This window comes from Herpailurus yagouaroundi, unplaced genomic scaffold (genome assembly GCF_014898765.1).
Source record: "Herpailurus yagouaroundi ecotype Mexico unplaced genomic scaffold, PumYag 194, whole genome shotgun sequence".
Lineage (NCBI taxonomy): Eukaryota > Metazoa > Chordata > Mammalia > Carnivora > Felidae > Herpailurus > Herpailurus yagouaroundi.
In genome coordinates this window covers 5027086-5034256 of record NW_024412425.1, presented here as the reverse complement: position 1 = coordinate 5034256, position 7171 = coordinate 5027086, and the positions used below count along the sequence as shown (strand labels likewise).

Here is a 7171-nt window from a genome sequence, read left to right as displayed (position 1 = left end):
AGGGGAGAAAGATTGCATTTAGCTGTGAGGCGGGCCCTCCTTTCCTCCCTTCCCCCCGTCCCCTTCTTCCTTCTTCCTCTTCCTTCCTTCTTTTTCTTTCTCTCTTTCTCTTTCTTTCTTTCTTTCTTTCTTTCTCTCTTTCTTTCTGTTATTTTTTAAAGGTTTTGTTTTTGAGTAATCTCTACACCCAACATGGGGCTTGAACTTATGACTCCAAGATCAAGAGTTGCATGCTCTCCCAATTAAGCTAGTCAGGTTCTCTCTTCTTAAAAAAAAAAAAAAAAGGAAAAAAATAAAGACTGTTATATTTGGTCTCACTGGAAAAAAAAAAAAAAAGAACAATTCACTGGCTTTTGGACGGAGCAAATTTATTATCCCTTCTGTGGAGTGTAAAGATGTGGTAGAACACGTTCTTTGTGGGAGTGTAAAATGAAAATTCTGCTTTGCCATATGGAGACGCCCATTATGTGGAGGAGACAGTTGGATAGTTAAGTTCGGAGCTCAGAGAGGAAGTCAGGGCTGGAGACAGAGGTATTCAAAATCATGGGTGAGGTCACATGGAAATAGGGTGAGACGGAAAAGGGAAGGGGCCCAAGCCAGAGCCGCGAGGTGCTCCCACATCTACCTCTTGGCAAGGGGGATGGAGGGGGACTGGCTGGGATGACGGTGGATTAAGGTGGCATCAGAGAAGCTTGTATAAAAAGGATTGAGACAGGAAAGCAGGGTCTGCAGCAGGGGCTTTGGAAAGATGGAGATCACTGTGACCTTGAATCAAGTTGTTGCAGTGCAGCAAGGGGGTGAAAGTAGATCCGAGTCCATTGAGATGAGAGGAGGGAAGGGAGAGGAGGCAGGCAGCTCTTCCAAGTATATTGGGAGGAGGTGCACAGGTGAAGGGAGCTTAGGGCAGGGAGAGTTCTTTTAGTATGCAGAATCCTGTCTGAAGCTCCTTGTCCATGTCTGTAAGAGCATGTATACCCCACATGGGCATTCTCAGGGTTGTCTTACCCACCAGATCCCAGTCTCCATGGGGACAAAGTCTGTGACTGTGGTAGTCACAGCTGTGTCCAGTCCCCTGCCCAGCATCTGGCTCCTAAGGTACTGAGGTACTGCTGAACGTTGGTTAAGTGAATCGGTCAATGCATGTAAAGCACTGAGAACACTAACAGGTGCATAATAAATGCTCAGTAAAAGTGAGTTACTGTCGTCCCGTGGATGGGGAAGTCACTGAAGACTGGATGGCAGCAGTTCTGGAGACCATGATGCTCCTGTGGTAGACTGATCAGGGTGGTGGCTCCAAGTCCTGAAGGATGGAGAGGTTAAAGACGCCCAGCAGCACCATGCAGGCCAGCTTTGGGAGTCCGCACTGCATCCCTGAAACTGGATCGCATCACCATCCAGGAGCTCACAGCTCCATTATTTGCCCCAGCCCAGGTGAAACCAGGAGAGACCCTGGAAGAAGGGGCTAAGTCAGGAAAGGAGTCATTTATTGGACATCACCAGGATGGTGTCTCTCAGATTCATCCTTCCAGCCACAATGATGTCTACAGTAGGTGCCAACAGCTTCGCTTTGACTGGGGAGGCATCTGGTGGTGGTACCGTGGAGAACATTAGGCAGAGACTGGGCACTGGGGGCCTTTTTGACCTCCGGTCGGGCCAGAGAGATGTAGATCACCCAGAGAGATGTAGATCTGTGAGGGTTGCACAGATCCTCTTTTAGACCAGCTCGACACTCAGCTCAATGTCACTGAAAATGAGTGTCACAGCTGCAAATGCTGTTGAAGATCTCTGAGCAAATGAATGAGGACGACTGAACAGCTACAGACAGAGCTAAATGAGATGGACTGGTAGGAAAGCTTGAGAATGCCCAAGCTGAGGCTAAGACTGGATCCAGAGGAAGCTCAGTACCATAGGGGATACAGAGAACATAAACAACAACAGCCAGAACTGGATGATGAGCTGAAGAATGTAGACAACCAAATGCCCTATGCCCAGATGCAGCTGGGCCAGCTGAAGAAAACCAGTTTCTTCAGTGCAACCTTTCATGTCTGGCACAGAGGACAATATGGTACAATCAGAACCTTCAAACTGGGTCGCCTGCTCAGTGTCCCTGTGCCATGGAATGAAGTTAATGCACTTGGGGCTGGAAAGCATTGCTGCTGTGCACCCTGGCCAGTAAGATGGGTCTGAAATTTCCGAGGTATCAACTTGTTCCCTGTGGAAACCATTCCCACCTGGAGTCTCTGACAGACGGGTCTAAGCAGTTGCCATTGTACTATCCTGGGACAAATTAGACCACGTGATGATGGAGATGTTGAGAAAGATGAAAGGAGAGGTTGAGAAAGGGTGAGACACATTTTTGTCTTCCTCACAGGAAGGCAAGATTGAAGACCCAGGAAGCAGTGTGGCTCCCATTCCGTTGAAACCCAGTTTAGCCCTGACAAACAGTGGACCAAAGTTATTAAGTTCATGCTGGCAGATTTTAAGTGGGGTCTTGCTTGAGAATAGTTTCATAACAAGACTTCTTTTTTCCCTTACAGAGATGCTCGCCTCAGAAGCTTTACATTTTGTTTGGTTTGCAACAAGAAAGGTTTTAAATTAAACTCAGATAACATCAAACAGCATATTAAAAAATTTTTTTTAAACGTTTATTTATTTTTGAGAGAGAGAGACAGAGCACGAAGAGGAAAGGGAGACACAGAATCCAAAGCAGGCTCCATGCTCTGAGCTGTCAGCACAGAGCCTGACGCGGGGCTCGAACTCACAAATTGTGAGATCATGACCTGAACTGAAGTCAGTCGCTCAACCGACTGAGCCTCCCGGGCGCCCCTCAAACAGCATATGTTTACAATACTAGAAAAGAATAAATCCACAAGTCCACTTTATTTTAAAATATTGAACAACAGGGGCGCCTCAGCTCAGGTCATGATCACACGGTCCATGAGTTCGAGCCCTGCGTCAGGCTCTGTGCTGACAGCTCGGAGCCTGGAGTCTGCTTCAGATTCTGTGTCTCCCTCTCTCTCTGCCCCTCCCCCGCTCATGCTCTGTCTCTCTCTCTCTGTCAAAAATAGACGTTAAAAAAAATTTTTTTTTTTCAATATTCAACAACAGTTTCCAGAGGTAAAGCCTGCCATGTATGGCCATGTATGAATGTTCACTCTGCTCTGTGAAAGACATGAAATTGTGTTTGTTACTGTTTGAGACACAGTGTGGAAAGGTTTGATTATCTGTAATAAAAGATTTGCTGCAGTCTGAAAAGAGTGAGTTACTGTTACAACTTAGGTAAGCAAAAGTAAGATAAGGGATTTCTGCAGTTTGACTCTTCGTGGGTCCCTATGCGGGACAGTGTCTGTGTCACTTCAGCAATGGTGTGAGACTTTGCATGTGTGGGCATACCCTGTGTCCATGAGACCTGTCACTGTACAGCTGGGACCACTTGCTGGGGAAGGGCACATGACCCAGAGACGAGGTACAATGTGTGAAGACCTCTAGGCTCCTACTTTTATGGTTCCGGCAGACATTAGTCTGTTTGTTAAGGTCACAGCAGCGTTCCTGACTTAGGTCAGGTCCCTCCTGAGAAGAGACCACTGACCCAGCTGCACATCACTCCCAAGACCATGTCCATGTGGGTGTTGGATCTTCAGGGCCAAGCTTCTCTGACCAGCCCTCTGTGCAAGTCCTTCCCTGGGTCTCATGGCTATTCTGTATCTCTTCCCTTCCTCTTGTGCTGCAGGGGTTCATCTCACCCCTTGGTGCTACTTTGAGCCTCCCTTGTGTGGTCTTGGTTGTCTCCCTTCCCCATCCTGCTCAGGCTAGGGCAAGACCCTTCCCTATGTCTTCATCAGGAGGAAATGTCTTATATCTGGTAAGAAGTTGCTATGACCAATGTCAAAGAGGTTGCTGCCTGTGTTCTCCTCTAGGATTTTGATGGTTTCCTATCTCACATTTAGGTCTTTAGTCCATTTTTTTTTTTTTTTAAAGTAGGCCCCATGCCCAGTGTGGAGCCCAACATGGGGCCTGAACTCATGACCCTGAGATCCAGACTTGAGCTGAGATCAAGACCCAAGTGCTTAACCAACTAAGCCACCCAGGCACCCCAGGTCTTTAATCCGTTTTGAATTTATTTTTGTGTGTGATGTAAGAAAGTGATCCAGTTTTCATTCTTCTGCACGTTGCTGTCCAATTTTCCCAACACCATTTGGTGAAGAGACTTTTTTCCATTAGATATTCTTCCCTGCTTTGTCAAAGATTATTTGACCATATAGTTGTGGGTCCATTTCTGGGTTTTCTATTCTGTCCCATTGATCTATGTGTCTGTTTTTGTGCCAGTACCATATTGTCCTGATGACTACAGCTTTGTAATCTAGCTTCAAGTCCGGGATCACGATGCCTCCAGTTTTGCTTTTCTTTTTCAAGATAGCTTTCAGTATTTGAGATTGTGTGTGGTTCCATACAGATTTTAGGATTGTTTGTTCTAACTGTGAAAAATGCTGTTGATATTTTGATAAGATTGCATTTAATGAGTAGATTGCTTGGGATAGTATAGACATTTTAACAATATTTGTTTATTCAATCCATGAACACGGAATGTTTTTTTCATTTCTTTGTGTCCTCTTCAATTTCTTTTGTAAGTGTTTTCTAGTTCTCAGTGCAGATCTTTTTCCTCTTTGGTTAGGTTTATTCCTAGGTATCATATGGTGCCAGTGCAGTTGTAAATGCGATCAGTTCCTTGATTTCTCCTTCTGCTGGCTTCATTTTGATGTATAGAAATACAACAGATTTCTGTACATAGATTTTGTATCCTGTGATTTTACTGAATTCATGTATTACATGAATTAGTTTTAACAATTTTTTGGTAATCTTTTGGCTTCTCTGTTTACAGTATCATGCTGTCTGCAAATAGTCAAAGTTTGACTTCTTCCTTGCCAATTTGGATGTATTTTATTTCTTTTGTTTGATTGCTGAGCCTAGGACTTCCAGTACTATGTTAAATAACAGTGGTGAGAGGACATCTCTGTTTTATCCCTGACCTTAGAGGAGAAGCTCTCAGTTTTTCCCCATTGAGGGTGATATTAGCTGTGGGTTTTTTGTATGTGGTCTTTATGATGTTGAGGTTTGTTCCCTCTATCCCTACTTTGTTGAGGATTTTTATCATGAATGGATGTTGTACTTTGTCAATTTTTTTTTCTTTCTGCATCTATTGAGAGGATCATATGGTTCTTATCCTTTCCTTTGTTAATATGGAACAAAGTGTATCATGTGAACAACATGTATCACGTTGATTGTTTTGTGAATATTGAAACACCCTTACAACCCAGGAGTAAATCCCACTTGATCATGGTGAATAATTCTTTTAATGTGCTGTTGGATTTGATTTGATAATATTTAGTTAAGAATTTTTGCATCTGTGTTCATCAGGGATATTGGCTTGTAGTTCTTTTTTAGTGGAGTCTTTGTCTGGTTTTGGAATCAGGATAATGGTGGCCTCATAAAATGAATTTGGACATTTTCCTTCCATTTTTATTTTTTGGAATAGTTTGAGAATAGGTATTAACTCTCCTTTAAATGTTTGGTAGAATTCCCCTGTGAAATCATCTGGCCCTGGACTTTGGTTTCTTGGGAGAATTTTGATTACTGAATCAAATTCTTTGCTGGTTACCGGTCTGTTGAAGATTTCTATTTCTCCCTGTTTTAGTTTTGACTATGTGTTTCTAGGAATTTAACCATTTCTTCCAAATTGTCCAATTTTTTGGCATATAGTTTTTCATAATATTTTCTTATAATTGTATTTCTGTGATATTGGTTATTATTTCTCCTCTCTCATTTGTGGTTTTATTTATTTGGGTTCTTTCTCTTTTCTTTTTGATAAATTGGGCTAAGGGTTTATCAATTTCATTTTTTTTTCCAAAAAACCAGCTCCTGGTTTCATTGATCTGTTCTACTTCTTTTGTTTGTTTCTGTATCATTTCTTTCTGCTCTAATCTTTATTATTTCCCTACTTCTGCTGGCTTTAGGCTTCATTTTTTTTTCTTTTTCTAGATCCTTTAGGTGTAAGGTTAGGTTGTTAGAGATTTTTTTCTTGCTTCTTGAGGTAAGCCTGTATTGCCATATAATTCCCTCTTAGGACCACTTTTGCTGCATCCCAAAGGTTTTGGACCATTGTGTTTTCATTTTCATTTGTTTCCATATATATAGTTTTTAAAATTTTTAATGTTTTTATTTATTTTTGAGACAGAGAGACACAGAGCATAAGCAGGGGAGGGGCAGAGAGGGAGGGAGACACAGAATCTGAAGCAGGCCCCAGGCTCTGAGCTGTCAGCACAGAGCCCGATGTGGGGCTCGAACTCATGGACTGTGAGATCATGACCTAAGTTGAAGTTGGACGCTTAACCAACTGAGCCACCCAGGTGCCCCATTTCTGTATATTTTTAAAATTTCTTCTTTAATTTCCTGGTTGACTCATTCATTCTTTGGTAGGGTGTTCTTTAACTTCCACGTATTTGTGGTCTTTCCAAATTTTTTTCTTGTGGTTGACTTCAAGCTTCAAAGTGTTGTGGTCAGAAAATATGCATTGTGTGATGTCAATCTTTTTGTACTTGTTGAGGCCTGATTTTTGTGACTTAGTATGTGATCTCTTCTAGAGAATATCCCATGTGCACTTGAAAAGAATGTGTATTCTGCTTCTTTAGGATGAAATGATCTGAATATATCTGTTAAGTCCATCTGTTCCAGTGCATCATTCAAAAGCATTGTTTCCTTGTTGATTTTTTGCTTAGATGATCTGTCTATTGTTGTAAGCAGAGTGTTAAAGTCCCCTACTATTATTGCGTTATTACCAATGAGTTCCCTTATGTTTGTTATCAACTGTTTTATATATTTGGGTTCTCTCAATTTGGGGACACAAATATTTACAATTGTTAGATCTTCTTGTTGGATAGTCCCCTTTATTATGATATGGTGCCCTTCTTCATCTCTTGTCACAGTCTTTGGTTTAAAATCTAGTTTGTCTTGGGGCGCCTGGGTGGCTCAGTCGGTTAGGCGACCGACTTCGGCTCAGGTCATGATCTCACGGTTTGTGAGTTTGAGCGCCGCATCAGACTCTGTGCTGACAGCTTAGAGCCTGGAGCTTGCTTCGGATTCTATGTCTCCCTCTCTCTCTGCCCCTCCCCTGCTT

At 42.6% G+C, this 7171-nt stretch overlaps 1 pseudogene; it reads left to right on the top strand.

Annotated features, from left to right (window-relative positions):
• Positions 1-748: 748 nt before the first annotated feature.
• On the top strand, positions 749-2697 carry LOC121011350 (beclin-1-like; annotated as a pseudogene).
• The last annotated feature ends 4474 nt before the right edge of the window (positions 2698-7171 follow it).